This window comes from Stenella coeruleoalba, assembly GCF_951394435.1.
Source record: "Stenella coeruleoalba genome assembly, chromosome: 16".
NCBI lineage: Eukaryota > Metazoa > Chordata > Mammalia > Artiodactyla > Delphinidae > Stenella > Stenella coeruleoalba.
In genome coordinates, this window is record NC_137162.1 from 85,439,468 (window position 1) to 85,461,679 (window position 22,212).

Consider the following 22,212-nt stretch of genomic DNA (forward strand, 5'->3'; position numbering starts at 1 on the left):
GCGCCATGTGGGACGTGCCAGAACGGTGTGCGTGAACGTGTGCGAGTGCTGAGGAAACCAAGCTGCTCCAAAAGAGAGGGCAGTGCGTTTCCCTACGCTCGGCGTGCACAGAGGGGCTCTAAAGGGCTACGGGCCTGGATGTTGCTCAGCAGACCCAGGTGCGCCTGGGGTTACTCAGTGTTCCTGCCGGGAACAGGGTGCCCTGGCTAGCCTCCCAGGTGTCCAGAAAGCTGTGCTGCCGTTCAAGGTATGCAGAGCAGAGGCCACCGCCTCCTGGAAACTGCAGCACGCCTCCGCTTCTGCACGGCAAATCAGGGCCTTACTTCCAGGCGTGGGTTCATGCTGGGTGTGCCGGGAGCCACACAGCATGCTAAGATGCCGACTTTCTCCTCGAGCAGAGTGACTTCAGGTACGAGGGCGGGCCTCGCAGTGTTCCAAGCACAGTGTTCTCTCATGGCAGCTCACACAAGGGCCATGACAGAGTCTTCCTGGGCACTTCGCACTCACCAGCCATGTTGTCCTGAGCGCGTTCGAGGGCTCTGGAGATGTAGCGCTCCTCAAGGAACGCGCAGTGTGTGGTTGCCCAGCACTCGGCACGCACAGGGGTCCTCCGAGGGAATCAACCAATGGACCTCGACGTTGCTCAGCCGGCCCACAGGTGTCTGGAGGCACTCAGTGACCTTGGAGGGAAAATGATGCACGCCCGTGGGGCCTAGGAGTCCCCGGACGTGTACTTCCTTTAAAGCAAAGCGACTAAGAACTCCTGGAAAGAGCTGCATGCCTCCCTTTCTGCACGGCTACTCAGGGCCTAACCTGGAGGCGAGTTCTCACGTTGAGGTTCCCTTTAGCTCTAGAGCCTGTCATGCGGACGGCCACCGCGGACACGAAAGCCCCTGGTTTAGAGAGAGCAAACTCATAATTTTCCCCGAAGCATTCTTCCAGGGCTCACTGGTCTGTCGGGAGCCGGGAATGTCAGGGAGCGTCAAGGCAGGCATGAATGCCGCCCTCAAAATGGGAAAGCAGGGCTAGTTCCAGCAGGCCCCCGTTTCCATGGGCACACTCAGCGTACATCCCTGTGGTTTCTAACGAGTCCCAAGAGACACCGGTTACCCTGTGTTTCCTTCCCTGAGTCAACTTATCGAAGTAGGGAGTCCCGCATCCAGCGAACTGTCTCAACCAAGGAACGCCGTAGCTGCTCTTCTGGGCCTGGGGCTGCCTGCAGTGCCAAAGAAGGAACAGGACTTGAATTGCAGTAAGAACCCAAGCCGTCGTCCTCTAGGAGGCACGGTGCCTTCAGTCAGGAGGTCCTGGATGGAATGCGAAGACGAGGGTTACTCTGAGCGCAGCTCCGATTAGGGCAACGCGTAAGACCTCCGCGCCATGTGGGACGTGCCAGAACGGTGTGCGTGAACGTGTGCGAGTGCTGAGGAAACCAAGCTGCTCCAAAAGAGAGGGCAGTGCGTTTCCCTACGCTCGGCGTGCACAGAGGGGCTCTAAAGGGCTACGGGCCTGGATGTTGCTCAGCAGACCCAGGTGCGCCTGGGGTTACTCAGTGTTCCTGCCGGGAACAGGGTGCCCCGGCTAGCCTCCCAGGTGTCCAGAAAGCTGTGCTGCCGTTCAAGGTATGCAGAGCAGAGGCCACCGCCTCCTGGAAACTGCAGCACGCCTCCGCTTCTGCACGGCAAATCAGGGCCTTACTTCCAGGCGTGGGTTCATGCTGGGTGTGCCGGGAGCCACACAGCATGCTAAGATGCCGACTTTCTCCTCGAGCAGAGTGACTTCAGGTACGAGGGCGGGCCTCGCAGTGTTCCAAGCACAGTGTTCTCTCATGGCAGCTCACACAAGGGCCATGACAGAGTCTTCCTGGGCACTTCGCACTCACCAGCCATGTTGTCCTGAGGGCGTTTCGAGGGCTCTGGAGATGTAGCGCTCCTCAAGGAACGCGCAGTGTGTGGTTGCCCAGCACTCGGCACGCACAGGGGTCCTCCGAGGGAATCAACCAATGGACCTCGACGTTGCTCAGCCGGCCCACAGGTGTCTGGAGGCACTCAGTGACCTTGGAGGGAAAATGATGCACGCCCGTGGGGCCTAGGAGTCCCCGGACGTGTACTTCCTTTAAAGCAAAGCGACTAAGAACTCCTGGAAAGAGCTGCATGCCTCCCTTTCTGCACGGCTACTCAGGGCCTAACCTGGAGGCGAGTTCTCACGTTGAGGTTCCCTTTAGCTCTAGAGCCTGTCATGCGGACCGCCACCGCGGCCACGGAAGCCCCTGGTTTAGAGAGAGCAAACTCATAATTTTCCCCGAAGCATTCTTCCAGGGCTCACTGGCCTGTCGGGAGCCAGGAATGTCAGGGAGCGTCAAGGCAGGCATGAATGCCGCCCTCAAAATGGGAAAGCAGGGCTAGTTCCAGCAGGCCCCCGTTTCCATGGGCACACTCAGCGTACATCCCTGTGGTTTCTAACGAGTCCCAAGAGACACCGGTTACCCTGTGTTTCCTTCCCTGAGTCAACTTATCGAAGTAGGGAGTCCCGCATCCAGCGAACTGTCTCAACCAAGGAACGCCGTAGCTGCTCCTCTGGGCCTGGGGCTGCCTGCAGTGCCAAAGAAGGAACAGGACTTGAATTGCAGTAAGAACCCAAGCCGCCGTCCTCTAGGAGGCACGGTGCCTTCAGTCAGGAGGTCCTGGATGGAATGCGAAGACGAGGGTTACTCTGAGCGCAGCTCCGATTAGGGCAACGCGTAAGACCTCCGCGCCATGTGGGACGTGCCAGAACGGTGTGCGTGAACGTGTGCGAGTGCTGAGGAAACCAAGCTGCTCCAAAAGAGAGGGCAGTGCGTTTCCCTACGCTCGGCGTGCACAGAGGGGCTCTAAAGGGCTACGGGCCTGGATGTTGCTCAGCAGACGCAGGTGTGCCTGGGGTTACTCAGTGTTCCTGCCGGGAACAGGGTGCCCCGGCTAGCCTCCCAGGTGTCCAGAAAGCTGTGCTGCCGTTCAAGGTATGCAGAGCAGAGGCCACCGCCTCCTGGAAACTGCAGCACGCCTCCGCTTCTGCACGGCAAATCAGGGCCTTACTTCCAGGCGTGGGTTCATGCTGGGTGTGCCGGGAGCCACACAGCATGCTAAGATGCCGACTTTCTCCTCGAGCAGAGTGACTTCAGGTACGAGGGCGGGCCTCGCAGTGTTCCAAGCACAGTGTTCTCTCATGGCAGCTCACACAAGGGCCATGACAGAGTCTTCCTGGGCACTTCGCACTCACCAGCCATGTTGTCCTGAGGGCGTTTCGAGGGCTCTGGAGATGTAGCGCTCCTCAAGGAACGCGCAGTGTGTGGTTGCCCAGCACTCGGCACGCACAGGGGTCCTCCGAGGGAATCAACCAATGGACCTCGACGTTGCTCAGCCGGCCCACAGGTGTCTGGAGGCACTCAGTGACCTTGGAGGGAAAATGATGCACGCCCGTGGGGCCTAGGAGTCCCCGGACGTGTACTTCCTTTAAAGCAAAGCGACTAAGAACTCCTGGAAAGAGCTGCATGCCTCCCTTTCTGCACGGCTACTCAGGGCCTAACCTGGAGGCGAGTTCTCACGTTGAGGTTCCCTTTAGCTCTAGAGCCTGTCATGCGGACCGCCACCGCGGCCACGGAAGCCCCTGGTTTAGAGAGAGCAAACTCATAATTTTCCCCGAAGCATTCTTCCAGGGCTCACTGGCCTGTCGGGAGCCAGGAATGTCAGGGAGCGTCAAGGCAGGCATGAATGCCGCCCTCAAAATGGGAAAGCAGGGCTAGTTCCAGCAGGCCCCCGTTTCCATGGGCACACTCAGCGTACATCCCTGTGGTTTCTAACGAGTCCCAAGAGACACCGGTTACCCTGTGTTTCCTTCCCTGAGTCAACTTATCGAAGTAGGGAGTCCCGCATCCAGCGAACTGTCTCAACCAAGGAACGCCGTAGCTGCTCCTCTGGGCCTGGGGCTGCCTGCAGTGCCAAAGAAGGAACAGGACTTGAATTGCAGTAAGAACCCAAGCCGCCGTCCTCTAGGAGGCACGGTGCCTTCAGTCAGGAGGTCCTGGATGGAATGCGAAGACGAGGGTTACTCTGAGCGCAGCTCCGATTAGGGCAACGCGTAAGACCTCCGCGCCATGTGGGACGTGCCAGAACGGTGTGCGTGAACGTGTGCGAGTGCTGAGGAAACCAAGCTGCTCCAAAAGAGAGGGCAGTGCGTTTCCCTACGCTCGGCGTGCACAGAGGGGCTCTAAAGGGCTACGGGCCTGGATGTTGCTCAGCAGACGCAGGTGTGCCTGGGGTTACTCAGTGTTCCTGCCGGGAACAGGGTGCCCCGGCTAGCCTCCCAGGTGTCCAGAAAGCTGTGCTGCCGTTCAAGGTATGCAGAGCAGAGGCCACCGCCTCCTGGAAACTGCAGCACGCCTCCGCTTCTGCACGGCAAATCAGGGCCTTACTTCCAGGCGTGGGTTCATGCTGGGTGTGCCGGGAGCCACACAGCATGCTAAGATGCCGACTTTCTCCTCGAGCAGAGTGACTTCAGGTACGAGGGCGGGCCTCGCAGTGTTCCAAGCACAGTGTTCTCTCATGGCAGCTCACACAAGGGCCATGACAGAGTCTTCCTGGGCACTTCGCACTCACCAGCCATGTTGTCCTGAGGGCGTTTCGAGGGCTCTGGAGATGTAGCGCTCCTCAAGGAACGCGCAGTGTGTGGTTGCCCAGCACTCGGCACGCACAGGGGTCCTCCGAGGGAATCAACCAATGGACCTCGACATTGCTCAGCCGGCCCACAGGTGTCTGGAGGCACTCAGTGACCTTGGAGGGAAAATGATGCACGCCCGTGGGGCCTAGGAGTCCCCGGACGTGTACTTCCTTTAAAGCAAAGCGACTAAGAACTCCTGGAAAGAGCTGCATGCCTCCCTTTCTGCACGGCTACTCAGGGCCTAACCTGGAGGCGAGTTCTCACGTTGAGGTTCCCTTTAGCTCTAGAGCCTGTCATGCGGACCGCCACCGCGGCCACGGAAGCCCCTGGTTTAGAGAGAGCAAACTCATAATTTTCCCCGAAGCATTCTTCCAGGGCTCACTGGCCTGTCGGGAGCCAGGAATGTCAGGGAGCGTCAAGGCAGGCATGAATGCCGCCCTCAAAATGGGAAAGCAGGGCTAGTTCCAGCAGGCCCCCGTTTCCATGGGCACACTCAGCGTACATCCCTGTGGTTTCTAACGAGTCCCAAGAGACACCGGTTACCCTGTGTTTCCTTCCCTGAGTCAACTTATCGAAGTAGGGAGTCCCGCATCCAGCGAACTGTCTCAACCAAGGAACGCCGTAGCTGCTCCTCTGGGCCTGGGGCTGCCTGCAGTGCCAAAGAAGGAACAGGACTTGAATTGCAGTAAGAACCCAAGCCGCCGTCCTCTAGGAGGCACGGTGCCTTCAGTCAGGAGGTCCTGGATGGAATGCGAAGACGAGGGTTACTCTGAGCGCAGCTCCGATTAGGGCAACGCGTAAGACCTCCGCGCCATGTGGGACGTGCCAGAACGGTGTGCGTGAACGTGTGCGAGTGCTGAGGAAACCAAGCTGCTCCAAAAGAGAGGGCAGTGCGTTTCCCTACGCTCGGCGTGCACAGAGGGGCTCTAAAGGGCTACGGGCCTGGATGTTGCTCAGCAGACCCAGGTGCGCCTGGGGTTACTCAGTGTTCCTGCCGGGAACAGGGTGCCCCGGCTAGCCTCCCAGGTGTCCAGAAAGCTGTGCTGCCATTCAAGGTATGCAGAGCAGAGGCCACCACCTCCTGGAAACTGCAGCACGCCTCCGCTTCTGCACGGCAAATCAGGGCCTTACTTCCAGGCGTGGGTTCATGCTGGGTGTGCCGGGAGCCACACAGCATGCTAAGATGCCGACTTTCTCCTCGAGCAGAGTGACTTCAGGTACGAGGGCGGGCCTCGCAGTGTTCCAAGCACAGTGTTCTCTCATGGCAGCTCACACAAGGGCCATGACAGAGTCTTCCTGGGCACTTCGCACTCACCAGCCATGTTGTCCTGAGGGCGTTTCGAGGGCTCTGGAGATGTAGCGCTCCTCAAGGAACGCGCAGTGTGTGGTTGCCCAGCACTCGGCACGCACAGGGGTCCTCCGAGGGAATCAACCAATGGACCTCGACGTTGCTCAGCCGGCCCACAGGTGTCTGGAGGCACTCAGTGACCTTGGAGGGAAAATGATGCACGCCCGTGGGGCCTAGGAGTCCCCGGACGTGTACTTCCTTTAAAGCAAAGCGACTAAGAACTCCTGGAAAGAGCTGCATGCCTCCCTTTCTGCACGGCTACTCAGGGCCTAACCTGGAGGCGAGTTCTCACGTTGAGGTTCCCTTTAGCTCTAGAGCCTGTCATGCGGACCGCCACCGCGGCCACGGAAGCCCCTGGTTTAGAGAGAGCAAACTCATAATTTTCCCCGAAGCATTCTTCCAGGGCTCACTGGCCTGTCGGGAGCCAGGAATGTCAGGGAGCGTCAAGGCAGGCATGAATGCCGCCCTCAAAATGGGAAAGCAGGGCTAGTTCCAGCAGGCCCCCGTTTCCATGGGCACACTCAGCGTACATCCCTGTGGTTTCTAACGAGTCCCAAGAGACACCGGTTACCCTGTGTTTCCTTCCCTGAGTCAACTTATCGAAGTAGGGAGTCCCGCATCCAGCGAACTGTCTCAACCAAGGAACGCCGTAGCTGCTCCTCTGGGCCTGGGGCTGCCTGCAGTGCCAAAGAAGGAACAGGACTTGAATTGCAGTAAGAACCCAAGCCGCCGTCCTCTAGGAGGCACGGTGCCTTCAGTCAGGAGGTCCTGGATGGAATGCGAAGACGAGGGTTACTCTGAGCGCAGCTCCGATTAGGGCAACGCGTAAGACCTCCGCGCCATGTGGGACGTGCCAGAACGGTGTGCGTGAACGTGTGCGAGTGCTGAGGAAACCAAGCTGCTCCAAAAGAGAGGGCAGTGCGTTTCCCTACGCTCGGCGTGCACATAGGGGCTCTAAAGGGCTACGGGCCTGGATGTTGCTCAGCAGACCCAGGTGCGCCTGGGGTTACTCAGTGTTCCTGCCGGGAACAGGGTGCCCCGGCTAGCCTCCCAGGTGTCCAGAAAGCTGTGCTGCCGTTCAAGGTATGCAGAGCAGAGGCCACCGCCTCCTGGAAACTGCAGCACGCCTCCGCTTCTGCACGGCAAATCAGGGCCTTACTTCCAGGCGTGGGTTCATGCTGGGTGTGCCGGGAGCCACACAGCATGCTAAGATGCCGACTTTCTCCTCGAGCAGAGTGACTTCAGGTACGAGGGCGGGCCTCGCAGTGTTCCAAGCACAGTGTTCTCTCATGGCAGCTCACACAAGGGCCATGACAGAGTCTTCCTGGGCACTTCGCACTCACCAGCCATGTTGTCCTGAGGGCGTTCGAGGGCTCTGGAGATGTAGCGCTCCTCAAGGAACGCGCAGTGTGTGGTTGCCCAGCACTCGGCACGCACAGGGGTCCTCCGAGGGAATCAACCAATGGACCTCGACGTTGCTCAGCCGGCCCACAGGTGTCTGGAGGCACTCAGTGACCTTGGAGGGAAAATGATGCACGCCCGTGGGGCCTAGGAGTCCCCGGACGTGTACTTCCTTTAAAGCAAAGCGACTAAGAACTCCTGGAAAGAGCTGCATGCCTCCCTTTCTGCACGGCTACTCAGGGCCTAACCTGGAGGCGAATTCTCACGTTGAGGTTCCCTTTAGCTCTAGAGCCTGTCATGCGGACCGCCACCGCGGCCACGGAAGCCCCTGGTTTAGAGAGAGCAAACTCATAATTTTCCCCGAAGCATTCTTCCAGGGCTCACTGGCCTGTCGGGAGCCAGGAATGTCAGGGAGCGTCAAGGCAGGCATGAATGCCGCCCTCAAAATGGGAAAGCAGGGCTAGTTCCAGCAGGCCCCCGTTTCCATGGGCACACTCAGCGTACATCCCTGTGGTTTCTAACGAGTCCCAAGAGACACCGGTTACCCTGTGTTTCCTTCCCTGAGTCAACTTATCGAAGTAGGGAGTCCCGCATCCAGCGAACTGTCTCAACCAAGGAACGCCGTAGCTGCTCCTCTGGGCCTGGGGCTGCCTGCAGTGCCAAAGAAGGAACAGGACTTGAATTGCAGTAAGAACCCAAGCCGCCATCCTCTAGGAGGCACGGTGCCTTCAGTCAGGAGGTCCTGGATGGAATGCGAAGACGAGGGTTACTCTGAGCGCAGCTCCGATTAGGGCAACGCGTAACACCTCCGCGCCATGTGGGACGTGCCAGAACGGTGTGCGTGAACGTGTGCGAGTGCTGAGGAAACCAAGCTGCTCCAAAAGAGAGGGCAGTGCGTTTCCCTACGCTCGGCGTGCAAAGAGGGGCTCTAAAGGGCTACGGGCCTGGATGTTGCTTAGCAGACCCAGGTGCGCCTGGGGTTTCTCAGTGTTCCTGCCGGGAACAGGGTGCCCCGGCTAGCCTCCCAGGTGTCCAGAAAGCTGTGCTGCCATTCAAGGTATGCAGAGCAGAGGCCACCGCCTCCTGGAAACTGCAGCACGCCTCCGCTTCTGCACGGCAAATCAGGGCCTTACTTCCAGGCGTGCTTTCATGCTGGGTGTGCCGGGAGCCACACAGCATGCTAAGATGCCGACTTTCTCCTCGAGCAGAGTGACTTCAGGTACGAGGGCGGGCCTCGCAGTGTTCCAAGCACAGTGTTCTCTCATGGCAGCTCACACAAGGGCCATGACAGAGTCTTCCTGGGCACTTCGCACTCACCAGCCATGTTGTCCTGAGGGCGTTTCGAGGGCTCTGGAGATGTAGCGCTCCTCAAGTAACGCGCAGTGTGTGGTTGCCCAGCACTCGGCACGCACAGGGGTCCTCCGAGGGAATCAACCAATGGACCTCGACGTTGCTCAGCCGGCCCACAGGTGTCTGGAGGCACTCAGTGACCTTGGAGGGAAAATGATGCACGCCCGTGGGGCCTAGGAGTCCCCGGACGTGTACTTCCTTTAAAGCAAAGCGACTAAGAACTCCTGGAAAGAGCTGCATGCCTCCCTTTCTGCACGGCTACTCAGGGCCTAACCTGGAGGCGAGTTCTCACGTTGAGGTTCCCTTTAGCTCTAGAGCCTGTCATGCGGACCGCCACCACGGCCACGGAAGCCCCTGGTTTAGAGAGAGCAAACTCATAATTTTCCCCGAAGCATTCTTCCAGGGCTCACTGGCCTGTCGGGAGCCAGGAATGTCAGGGAGCGTCAAGGCAGGCATGAATGCCGCCCTCAAAATGGGAAAGCAGGGCTAGTTCCAGCAGGCCCCCGTTTCCATGGGCACACTCAGCGTACATCCCTGTGGTTTCTAACGAGTCCCAAGAGACACCGGTTACCCTGTGTTTCCTTCCCTGAGTCAACTTATCGAAGTAGGGAGTCCCGCATCCAGCGAACTGTCTCAACCAAGGAACGCCGTAGCTGCTCCTCTGGGCCTGGGGCTGCCTGCAGTGCCAAAGAAGGAACAGGACTTGAATTGCAGTAAGAACCCAAGCCACCGTCCTCTAGGAGGCACGGTGCCTTCAGTCAGGAGGTCCTGGATGGAATGCGAAGACGAGGGTTACTCTGAGCGCAGCTCCGATTAGGGCAACGCGTAAGACCTCCGCGCCATGTGGGACGTGCCAGAACGGTGTGCGTGAACGTGTGCGAGTGCTGAGGAAACCAAGCTGCTCCAAAAGAGAGGGCAGTGCGTTTCCCTACGCTCGGCGTGCACAGAGGGGCTCTAAAGGGCTACGGGCCTGGATGTTGCTCAGCAGACCCAGGTGCGCCTGGGGTTACTCAGTGTTCCTGCCGGGAACAGGGTGCCCCGGCTAGCCTCCCAGGTGTCCAGAAAGCTGTGCTGCCGTTCAAGGTATGCAGAGCAGAGGCCACCGCCTCCTGGAAACTGCAGCATGCCTCCGCTTCTGCACGGCAAATCAGGGCCTTACTTCCAGGCGTGGGTTCATGCTGGGTGTGCCGGGAGCCACACAGCATGCTAAGATGCCGACTTTCTCCTCGAGCAGAGTGACTTCAGGTACGAGGGCGGGCCTCGCAGTGTTCCAAGCACAGTGTTCTCTCATGGCAGCACACACAAGGGCCATGACAGAGTCTTCCTGGGCACTTCGCACTCACCAGCCATGTTGTCCTGAGGGCGTTCGAGGGCTCTGGAGATGTAGCGCTCCTCAAGGAACGCGCAGTGTGTGGTTGCCCAGCACTCGGCACGCACAGGGGTCCTCCGAGGGAATCAACCAATGGACCTCGACGTTGCTCAGCCGGCCCACAGGTGTCTGGAGGCACTCAGTGACCTTGGAGGGAAAATGATGCACGCCCGTGGGGCCTAGGAGTCCCCGGACGTGTACTTCCTTTAAAGCAAAGCGACTAAGAACTCCTGGAAAGAGCTGCATGCCTCCCTTTCTGCACGGCTACTCAGGGCCTAACCTGGAGGCGAGTTCTCACGTTGAGGTTCCCTTTAGCTCTAGAGCCTGTCATGCGGACCGCCACCGCGGCCACGGAAGCCCCTGGTTTAGAGACAGCAAACTCATAATTTTCCCCGAAGCATTCTTCCAGGGCTCACTGGCCTGTCGGGAGCCAGGAATGTCAGGGAGCGTCAAGGCAGGCATGAATGCCGCCCTCAAAATGGGAAAGCAGGGCTAGTTCCAGCAGGCCCCCGTTTCCATGGGCACACTCAGCGTACATCCCTGTGGTTTCTAACGAGTCCCAAGAGACACCGGTTACCCTGTGTTTCCTTCCCTGAGTCAACTTATCGAAGTAGGGAGTCCCGCATCCAGCGAACTGTCTCAACCAAGGAACGCCGTAGCTGCTCCTCTGGGCCTGGGGCTGCCTGCAGTGCCAAAGAAGGAACAGGACTTGAATTGCAGTAAGAACCCAAGCCGCCATCCTCTAGGAGGCACGGTGCCTTCAGTCAGGAGGTCCTGGATGGAATGCGAAGACGAGGGTTACTCTGAGCGCAGCTCCGATTAGGGCAACGCGTAACACCTCCGCGCCATGTGGGACGTGCCAGAACGGTGTGCGTGAACGTGTGCGAGTGCTGAGGAAACCAAGCTGCTCCAAAAGAGAGGGCAGTGCGTTTCCCTACGCTCGGCGTGCAAAGAGGGGCTCTAAAGGGCTACGGGCCTGGATGTTGCTTAGCAGACCCAGGTGCGCCTGGGGTTTCTCAGTGTTCCTGCCGGGAACAGGGTGCCCCGGCTAGCCTCCCAGGTGTCCAGAAAGCTGTGCTGCCATTCAAGGTATGCAGAGCAGAGGCCACCGCCTCCTGGAAACTGCAGCACGCCTCCGCTTCTGCACGGCAAATCAGGGCCTTACTTCCAGGCGTGGGTTCATGCTGGGTGTGCCGGGAGCCACACAGCATGCTAAGATGCCGACTTTCTCCTCGAGCAGAGTGACTTCAGGTACGAGGGCGGGCCTCGCAGTGTTCCAAGCACAGTGTTCTCTCATGGCAGCTCACACAAGGGCCATGACAGAGTCTTCCTGGGCACTTCGCACTCACCAGCCATGTTGTCCTGAGGGCGTTCCGAGGGCTCTGGAGATGTAGCGCTCCTCAAGGAACGCGCAGTGTGTGGTTGCCCAGCACTCGGCACGCACAGGGGTCCTCCGAGGGAATCAACCAATGGACCTCGACGTTGCTCAGCCGGCCCACAGGTGTCTGGAGGCACTCAGTGACCTTGGAGGGAAAATGATGCACGCCCGTGGGGCCTAGGAGTCCCCGGACGTGTACTTCCTTTAAAGCAAAGCGACTAAGAACTCCTGGAAAGAGCTGCATGCCTCCCTTTCTGCACGGCTACTCAGGGCCTAACCTGGAGGCGAGTTCTCACGTTGAGGTTCCCTTTAGCTCTAGAGCCTGTCATGCGGACCGCCACCGCGGCCACGGAAGCCCCTGGTTTAGAGAGAGCAAACTCATAATTTTCCCCGAAGCATTCTTCCAGGGCTCACTGGCCTGTCGGGAGCCGGGAATGTCAGGGAGCGTCAAGGCAGGCATGAATGCCGCCCTCAAAATGGGAAAGCAGGGCTAGTTCCAGCAGGCCCCCGTTTCCATGGGCACACTCAGCGTACATCCCTGTGGTTTCTAACGAGTCCCAAGAGACACCGGTTACCCTGTGTTTCCTTCCCTGAGTCAACTTATCGAAGTAGGGAGTCCCGCATCCAGCGAACTGTCTCAACCAAGGAACGCCGTAGCTGCTCCTCTGGGCCTGGGGCTGCCTGCAGTGCCAAAGAAGGAACAGGACTTGAATTGCAGTAAGAACCCAAGCCGCCGTCCTCTAGGAGGCACGGTGCCTTCAGTCAGGAGGTCCTGGATGGAATGCAAAGACGAGGGTTACTCTGAGCGCAGCTCCGATTAGGGCAACGCGTAACACCTCCGCGCCATGTGGGACATGCCAGAACGGTGTGCGTGAACGTGTGCGAGTGCTGAGGAAACCAAGCTGCTCCAAAAGAGAGGGCAGTGCGTTTCCCTACGCTCGGCGTGCACAGAGGGGCTCTAAAGGGCTACGGGCCTGGATGTTGCTCAGCAGACCCAGGTGCGCCTGGGGTTACTCAGTGTTCCTGCCGGGAACAGGGTGCCCCGGCTAGCCTCCCAGGTGTCCAGAAAGCTGTGCTGCCGTTCAAGGTATGCAGAGCAGAGGCCACCGCCTCCTGGAAACTGCAGCACGCCTCCGCTTCTGCACGGCAAATCAGGGCCTTACTTCCAGGCGTGGGTTCATGCTGGGTGTGCCGGGATCCACACAGCATGCTAAGATGCCGACTTTCTCCTCGAGCAGAGTGACTTCAGGTACGAGGGCGGGCCTCGCAGTGTTCCAAGCACAGTGTTCTCTCATGGCAGCTCACACAAGGGCCATGACAGAGTCTTCCTGGGCACTTCGCACTCACCAGCCATGTTGTCCTGAGGGCGTTCCGAGGGCTCTGGAGATGTAGTGCTCCTCAAGGAACGCGCAGTGTGTGGTTGCCCAGCACTCGGCACGCACAGGGGTCCTCCGAGGGAATCAACCAATGGACCTCGACGTTGCTCAGCCGGCCCACAGGTGTCTGGAGGCACTCAGTGACCTTGGAGGGAAAATGATGCACGCCCGTGGGGCCTAGGAGTCCCCGGACGTGTACTTCCTTTAAAGCAAAGCGACTAAGAACTCCTGGAAAGAGCTGCATGCCTCCCTTTCTGCACGGCTACTCAGGGCCTAACCTGGAGGCGAGTTCTCACGTTGAGGTTCCCTTTAGCTCTAGAGCCTGTCATGCGGACCGCCACCGCAGCCACGGAAGCCCCTGGTTTAGAGAGAGCAAACTCATAATTTTCCCCGAAGCATTCTTCCAGGGCTCACTGGCCTGTCGGGAGCCGGGAATGTCAGGGAGCGTCAAGGCAGGCATGAATGCCGCCCTCAAAATGGGAAAGCAGGGCTAGTTCCAGCAGGCCCCCGTTTCCATGGGCACACTCAGCGTACATCCCTGTGGTTTCTAACGAGTCCCAAGAGACACCGGTTACCCTGTGTTTCCTTCCCTGAGTCAACTTATCGAAGTAGGGAGTCCCGCATCCAGCGAACTGTCTCAACCAAGGAACGCCGTAGCTGCTCCTCTGGGCCTGGGGCTGCCTGCAGTGCCAAAGAAGGAACAGGACTTGAATTGCAGTAAGAACCCAAGCCGCCGTCCTCTAGGAGGCACGGTGCCTTCAGTCAGGAGGTCCTGGATGGAATGCGAAGACGAGGGTTACTCTGAGCGCAGCTCCGATTAGGGCAACGCGTAAGACCTCCGCGCCATGTGGGACATGCCAGAACGGTGTGCGTGAACGTGTGCGAGTGCTGAGGAAACCAAGCTGCTCCAAAAGAGAGGGCAGTGCGTTTCCCTACGCTCGGCGTGCACAGAGGGCCTCTAAAGGGCTACGGGCCTGGATGTTGCTCAGCAGACCCAGGTGCGCCTGGGGTTACTCAGTGTTCCTGCCGGGAACAGGGTGCCCCGGCTAGCCTCCCAGGTGTCCAGAAAGCTGTGCTGCCGTTCAAGGTATGCAGAGCAGAGGCCACCGCCTCCTGGAAACTGCAGCACGCCTCCGCTTCTGCACGGCAAATCAGGGCCTTACTTCCAGGCGTGGGTTCATGCTGGGTGTGCCGGGAGCCACACAGCATGCTAAGATGCCGACTTTCTCCTCGAGCAGAGTGACTTCAGGTACGAGGGCGGGCCTCGCAGTGTTCCAAGCACAGTGTTCTCTCATGGCAGCTCACACAAGGGCCATGACAGAGTCTTCCTGGGCACTTCGCACTCACCAGCCATGTTGTCCTGAGGGCGTTTCGAGGGCTCTGGAGATGTAGCGCTCCTCAAGGAACGCGCAGTGTGTGGTTGCCCAGCACTCGGCACGCACAGGGGTCCTCCGAGGGAATCAACCAATGGACCTCGACGTTGCTCAGCCGGCCCACAGGTGTCTGGAGGCACTCAGTGACCTTGGAGGGAAAATGATGCACGCCCGTGGGGCCTAGGAGTCCCCGGACGTGTACTTCCTTTAAAGCAAAGCGACTAAGAACTCCTGGAAAGAGCTGCATGCCTCCCTTTCTGCACGGCTACTCAGGGCCTAACCTGGAGGCGAGTTCTCACGTTGAGGTTCCCTTTAGCTCTAGAGCCTGTCATGCGGACCGCCACCGCGGCCACGGAAGCCCCTGGTTTAGAGAGAGCAAACTCATAATTTTCCCCGAAGCATTCTTCCAGGGCTCACTGGCCTGTCGGGAGCCGGGAATGTCAGGGAGCGTCAAGGCAGGCATGAATGCCGCCCTCAAAATGGGAAAGCAGGGCTAGTTCCAGCAGGCCCCCGTTTCCATGGGCACACTCAGCGTACATCCCTGTGGTTTCTAACGAGTCCCAAGAGACACCGGTTACCCTGTGTTTCCTTCCCTGAGTCAACTTATCGAAGTAGGGAGTCCCGCATCCAGCGAACTGTCTCAACCAAGGAACGCCGTAGCTGCTCCTCTGGGCCTGGGGCTGCCTGCAGTGCCAAAGAAGGAACAGGACTTGAATTGCAGTAAGAACCCAAGCCGCCGTCCTCTAGGAGGCACGGTGCCTTCAGTCAGGAGGTCCTGGATGGAATGCGAAGACGAGGGTTACTCTGAGCGCAGCTCCGATTAGGGCAACGCGTAACACCTCCGCGCCATGTGGGACGTGCCAGAACGGTGTGCGTGAACGTGTGCGAGTGCTGAGGAAACCAAGCTGCTCCAAAAGAGAGGGCAGTGCGTTTCCCTACGCTCGGCGTGCACAGAGGGGCTCTAAAGGGCTACGGGCCTGGATGTTGCTCAGCAGACCCAGGTGCGCCTGGGGTTACTCAGTGTTCCTGCCGGGAACAGGGTGCCCCGGCTAGCCTCCCAGGTGTCCAGAAAGCTGTGCTGCCGTTCAAGGTATGCAGAGCAGAGGCCACCGCCTCCTGGAAACTGCAGCACGCCTCCGCTTCTGCACGGCAAATCAGGGCCTTACTTCCAGGCGTGGGTTCATGCTGGGTGTGCCGGGAGCCACACAGCATGCTAAGATGCCGACTTTCTCCTCGAGCAGAGTGACTTCAGGTACGAGGGCGGGCCTCGCAGTGTTCCAAGCACAGTGTTCTCTCATGGCAGCTCACACAAGGGCCATGACAGAGTCTTCCTGGGCACTTCGCACTCACCAGCCATGTTGTCCTGAGGGCGTTCCGAGGGCTCTGGAGATGTAGCGCTCCTCAAGGAACGCGCAGTGTGTGGTTGCCCAGCACTCGGCATGCACAGGGGTCCTCCGAGGGAATCAACCAATGGACCTCGACGTTGCTCAGCCGGCCCACAGGTGTCTGGAGGCACTCAGTGACCTTGGAGGGAAAATGATGCACGCCCGTGGGGCATAGGAGTCCCCGGACGTGTACTTCCTTTAAAGCAAAGCGACTAAGAACTCCTGGAAAGAGCTGCATGCCTCCCTTTCTGCACGGCTACTCAGGGCCTAACCTAGAGGCGAGTACTCACGTTGAGGTTCCCTTTAGCTCTAGAGCCTGTCATGCGGACCGCCACCGCGGCCACGGAAGCCCCTGGTTTAGAGAGAGCAAACTCATAATTTTCCCCGAAGCATTCTTCCAGGGCTCACTGGCCTGTCGGGAGCCGGGAATGTCAGGGAGCGTCAAGGCAGGCATGAATGCCGCCCTCAAAATGGGAAAGCAGGGCTAGTTCCAGCAGGCCCCCGTTTCCATGGGCACACTCAGCGTACATCCCTGTGGTTTCTAACGAGTCCCAAGAGACACCGGTTACCCTGTGTTTCCTTCCCTGAGTCAACTTATCGAAGTAGGGAGTCCCGCATCCAGCGAACTGTCTCAACCAAGGAACGCCGTAGCTGCTCCTCTGGGCCTGGGGCTGCCTGCAGTGCCAAAGAAGGAACAGGACTTGAATTGCAGTAAGAACCCAAGCCGCCGTCCTCTAGGAGGCACGGTGCCTTCAGTCAGGAGGTCCTGGATGGAATGCAAAGACGAGGGTTACTCTGAGCGCAGCTCCGATTAGGGCAACGCGTAACACCTCCGCGCCATGTGGGACATGCCAGAACGGTGTGCGTGAACGTGTGCGAGTGCTGAGGAAACCAAGCTGCTCCAAAAGAGAGGGCAGTGCGTTTCCCTACGCTCGGCGTGCACAGAGGGGCTCTAAAGGGCTACGGGCCTGGATGTTGCTCAGCAGACCCAGGTGCGCCTGGGGTTACTCAGTGTTCCTGCCGGGAACAGGGTGCCCCGGCTAGCCTCCCAGGTGTCCAGAAAGCTGTGCTGCCGTTCAAGGTATGCAGAGCAGAGGCCACCGCCTCCTGGAAACTGCAGCATGCCTCCGCTTCTGCACGGCAAATCAGGGCCTTACTTCCAGGCGTGGGTTCATGCTGGGTGTGCCGGGATCCACACAGCATGCTAAGATGCCGACTTTCTCCTCGAGCAGAGTGACTTCAGGTACGAGGGCGGGCCTCGCAGTGTTCCAAGCACAGTGTTCTCTCATGGCAGCTCACACAAGGGCCATGACAGAGTCTTCCTGGGCACTTCGCACTCACCAGCCATGTTGTCCTGAGGGCGTTTCGAGGGCTCTGGAGATGTAGCGCTCCTCAAGGAACGCGCAGTGTGTGGTTGCCCAGCACTCGGCACGCACAGGGGTCCTCCGAGGGAATCAACCAATGGACCTCGACGTTGCTCAGCCGGCCCACAGGTGTCTGGAGGCACTCAGTGACCTTGGAGGGAAAATGATGCACGCCCGTGGGGCCTAGGAGTCCCCGGACGTGTACTTCCTTTAAAGCAAAGCGACTAAGAACTCCTGGAAAGAGCTGCATGCCTCCCTTTCTGCACGGCTACTCAGGGCCTAACCTGGAGGCGAGTTCTCACGTTGAGGTTCCCTTTAGCTCTAGAGCCTGTCATGCGGACCGCCACCGCGGCCACGGAAGCCCCTGGTTTAGAGACAGCAAACTCATAATTTTCCCCGAAGCATTCTTCCAGGGCTCACTGGCCTGTCGGGAGCCAGGAATGTCAGGGAGCGTCAAGGCAGGCATGAATGCCGCCCTCAAAATGGGAAAGCAGGGCTAGTTCCAGCAGGCCCCCGTTTCCATGGGCACACTCAGCGTACATCCCTGTGGTTTCTAACGAGTCCCAAGAGACACCGGTTACCCTGTGTTTCCTTCCCTGAGTCAAATTATCGAAGTAGGGAGTCCCGCATCCAGCGAACTGTCTCAACCAAGGAACGCCGTAGCTACTCCTCTGGGCCTGGGGCTGCCTGCAGTGCCAAAGAAGGAACAGGACTTGAATTGCAGTAAGAACCCAAGCCGCCGTCCTCTAGGAGGCACGGTGCCTTCAGTCAGGAGGTCCTGGATGGAATGCGAAGACGAGGGTTACTCTGAGCGCAGCTCCGATTAGGGCAACGCGTAACACCTCCGCGCCATGTGGGACGTGCCAGAACGGTGTGCGTGAACGTGTGCGAGTGCTGAGGAAACCAAGCTGCTCCAAAAGAGAGGGCAGTGCGTTTCCCTACGCTCGGCATGCACAGAGGGGCTCTAAAGGGCTACAGGCCTGGATGTTGCTCAGCAGACCCAGGTGCGCCTGGGGTTACTCAGTGTTCCTGCCGGGAACAGGGTGCCCCGGCTAGCCTCCCAGGTGTCCAGAAAGCTGTGCTGCCGTTCAAGGTATGCAGAGCAGAGGCCACCGCCTCCTGGAAACTGCAGCACGCCTCCGCTTCTGCACGGCAAATCAGGGCCTTACTTCCAGGCGTGGGTTCATGCTGGGTGTGCCGGGAGCCACACAGCATGCTAAGATGCCGACTTTCTCCTCGAGCAGAGTGACTTCAGGTACGAGGGCGGGCCTCGCAGTGTTCCAAGCACAGCGTTCTCTCATGGCAGCTCACACAAGGGCCATGACAGAGTCTTCCTGGGCACTTCGCACTCACCAGCCATGTTGTCCTGAGGGCGTTCCGAGGGCTCTGGAGATGTAGCGCTCCTCAAGGAACGCGCAGTGTGTGGTTGCCCAGCACTCGGCACGCACAGGGGTCCTCCGAGGGAATCAACCAATGGACCTCGACGTTGCTCAGCCAGCCCACAGGTGTCTGGAGGCACTCAGTGACCTTGGAGGGAAAATGATGCACGCCCGTGGGGCCTAGGAGTCCCCGGACGTGTACTTCCTTTAAAGCAAAGCGACTAAGAACTCCTGGAAAGAGCTGCATGCCTCCCTTTCTGCACGGCTACTCAGGGCCTAACCTGGAGGCGAGTTCTCACGTTGAGGTTCCCTTTAGCTCTAGAGCCTGTCATGCGGACCGCCACCGCGGCCACGGAAGCCCCTGGTTTAGAGAGAGCAAACTCATAATTTTCCCCGAAGCATTCTTCCAGGGCTCACTGGCCTGTCGGGAGCCGGGAATGTCAGGGAGCGTCAAGGCAGGCATGAATGCCGCCCTCAAAATGGGAAAGCAGGGCTAGTTCCAGCAGGCCCCCGTTTCCATGGGCACACTCAGCGTACATCCCTGTGGTTTCTAACGAGTCCCAAGAGACACCGGTTACCCTGTGTTTCCTTCCCTGAGTCAACTTATCGAAGTAGGGAGTCCCGCATCCAGCGAACTGTCTCAACCAAGGAACGCCGTAGCTGCTCCTCTGGGCCTGGGGCTGCCTGCAGTGCCAAAGAAGGAACAGGACTTGAATTGCAGTAAGAACCCAAGCCGCCGTCCTCTAGGAGGCACGGTGCCTTCAGTCAGGAGGTCCTGGATGGAATGCGAAGACGAGGGTTACTCTGAGCGCAGCTCCGATTAGGGCAACGCGTAACACCTCCGCGCCATGTGGGACATGCCAGAACGGTGTGCGTGAACGTGTGCGAGTGCTGAGGAAACCAAGCTGCTCCAAAAGAGAGGGCAGTGCGTTTCCCTACGCTCGGCGTGCACAGAGGGCCTCTAAAGGGCTACGGGCCTGGATGTTGCTCAGCAGACCCAGGTGCGCCTGGGGTTACTCAGTGTTCCTGCCGGGAACAGGGTGCCCCGGCTAGCCTCCCAGGTGTCCAGAAAGCTGTGCTGCCGTTCAAGGTATGCAGAGCAGAGGCCACCGCCTCCTGGAAACTGCAGCACGCCTCCGCTTCTGCACGGCAAATCAGGGCCTTACTTCCAGGCGTGGGTTCATGCTGGGTGTGCCGGGAGCCACACAGCATGCTAAGATGCCGACTTTCTCCTCGAGCAGAGTGACTTCAGGTACGAGGGCGGGCCTCGCAGTGTTCCAAGCACAGTGTTCTCTCATGGCAGCTCACACAAGGGCCATGACAGAGTCTTCCTGGGCAATTCGCACTCACCAGCCATGTTGTCCTGAGGGCGTTTCGAGGGCTCTGGAGATGTAGCGCTCCTCAAGGAACGCGCAGTGTGTGGTTGCCCAGCACTCGGCACGCACAGGGGTCCTCCGAGGGAATCAACCAATGGACCTCGACGTTGCTCAGCCGGCCCACAGGTGTCTGGAGGCACTCAGTGACCTTGGAGGGAAAATGATGCACGCCCGTGGGGCCTAGGAGTCCCCGGACGTGTACTTCCTTTAAAGCAAAGCGACTAAGAACTCCTGGAAAGAGCTGCATGCCTCCCTTTCTGCACGGCTACTCAGGGCCTAACCTGGAGGCGAGTTCTCACGTTGAGGTTCCCTTTAGCTCTAGAGCCTGTCATGCGGACCGCCACCGCGGCCACGGAAGCCCCTGGTTTAGAGAGAGCAAACTCATAATTTTCCCCGAAGCATTCTTCCAGGGCTCACTGGCCTGTCGGGAGCCGGGAATGTCAGGGAGCGTCAAGGCAGGCATGAATGCCGCCCTCAAAATGGGAAAGCAGGGCTAGTTCCAGCAGGCCCCCGTTTCCATGGGCACACTCAGCGTACATCCCTGTGGTTTCTAACGAGTCCCAAGAGACACCGGTTACCCTGTGTTTCCTTCCCTGAGTCAACTTATCAAAGTAGGGAGTCCCGCATCCAGCGAACTGTCTCAACCAAGGAACGCCGTAGCTGCTCCTCTGGGCCTGGGGCTGCCTGCAGTGCCAAAGAAGGAACAGGACTTGAATTGCAGTAAGAACCCAAGCCGCCGTCCTCTAGGAGGCACGGTGCCTTCAGTCAGGAGGTCCTGGATGGAATGCGAAGACGAGGGTTACTCTGAGCGCAGCTCCGATTAGGGCAACGCGTAAGACCTCCGCGCCATGTGGGACGTGCCAGAACGGTGTGCGTGAACGTGTGCGAGTGCTGAGGAAACCAAGCTGCTCCAAAAGAGAGGGCAGTGCGTTTCCCTACGCTCGGCGTGCACAGAGGGGCTCTAAAGGGCTACGGGCCTGGATGTTGCTTAGCAGACCCAGGTGCGCCTGGGGTTACTCAGTGTTCCTGCCGGGAACAGGGTGCCCCGGCTAGCCTCCCAGGTGTCCAGAAAGCTGTGGTGCCGTTCAAGGTATGCAGAGCAGAGGCCACCGCCTCCTGGAAACTGCAGCACGCCTCCGCTTCTGCATGGCAAATCAGGGCCTTACTTCCAGGCGTGGGTTCATGCTGGGTGTGCTGGGAGCCACACAGCATGCTAAGATGCCGACTTTCTCCTCGAGCAGAGTGACTTCAGGTACGAGGGCGGGCCTCGCAGTGTTCCAAGCACAGCGTTCTCTCATGGCAACTCACACAAGGGCCATGACAGAGTCTTCCTGGGCACTTCGCACTCACCAGCCATGTTGTCCTGAGGGCGTTCCGAGGGCTCTGGAGATGTAGCGCTCCTCAAGGAACGCGCAGTGTGTGGTTGCCCAGCACTCGGCACGCACAGGGGTCCTCCGAGGGAATCAACCAATGGACCTCGACGTTGCTCAGCCGGCCCACAGGTGTCTGGAGGCACTCAGTGACCTTGGAGGGAAAATGATGCACGCCCGTGGGGCCTAGGAGTCCCCGGACGTGTACTTCCTTTAAAGCAAAGTGCCTAAGAACTCCTGGAAAGAGCTGCATGCCTCCCTTTCTGCACGGCTACTCAGGGCCTAACCTGGAGGCGAGTTCTCACGTTGAGGTTCCCTTTAGCTCTAGAGCCTGTCATGCGGACCGCCACCGCGGCCACGGAAGCCCCTGGTTTAGAGAGAGCAAACTCATAATTTTCCCCGAAGCATTCTTCCAGGGCTCACTGGCCTGTCGGGAGCCGGGAATGTCAGGGAGCGTCAAGGCAGGCATGAATGCCGCCCTCAAAATGGGAAAGCAGGGCTAGTTCCAGCAGGCCCCCGTTTCCATGGGCACACTCAGCGTACATCCCTGTGGTTTCTAACGAGTCCCAAGAGACACCGGTTACCCTGTGTTTCCTTCCCTGAGTCAACTTATCGAAGTAGGGAGTCCCACATCCAGCGAACTGTCTCAACCAAGGAACGCCGTAGCTGCTCCTCTGCGCCTGGGGCTGCCTGCAGTGCCAAAGAAGGAACAGGACTTGAATTGCAGTAAGAACCCAAGCCGCCGTCCTCTAGGAGGCACGGTGCCTTCAGTCAGGAGGTCCTGGATGGAATGCGAAGACGAGGGTTACTCTGAGCGCAGCTCCGATTAGGGCAACGCGTAACACCTCCGCGCCATGTGGGACATGCCAGAACGGTGTGCGTGAACGTGTGCGAGTGCTGAGGAAACCAAGCTGCTCCAAAAGAGAGGGCAGTGCGTTTCCCTACGCTCGGCGTGCACAGAGGGGCTCTAAAGGGCTACGGGCCTGGATGTTGCTCAGCAGACCCAGGTGCGCCTGGGGTTACTCAGTGTTCCTGCCGGGAACAGGGT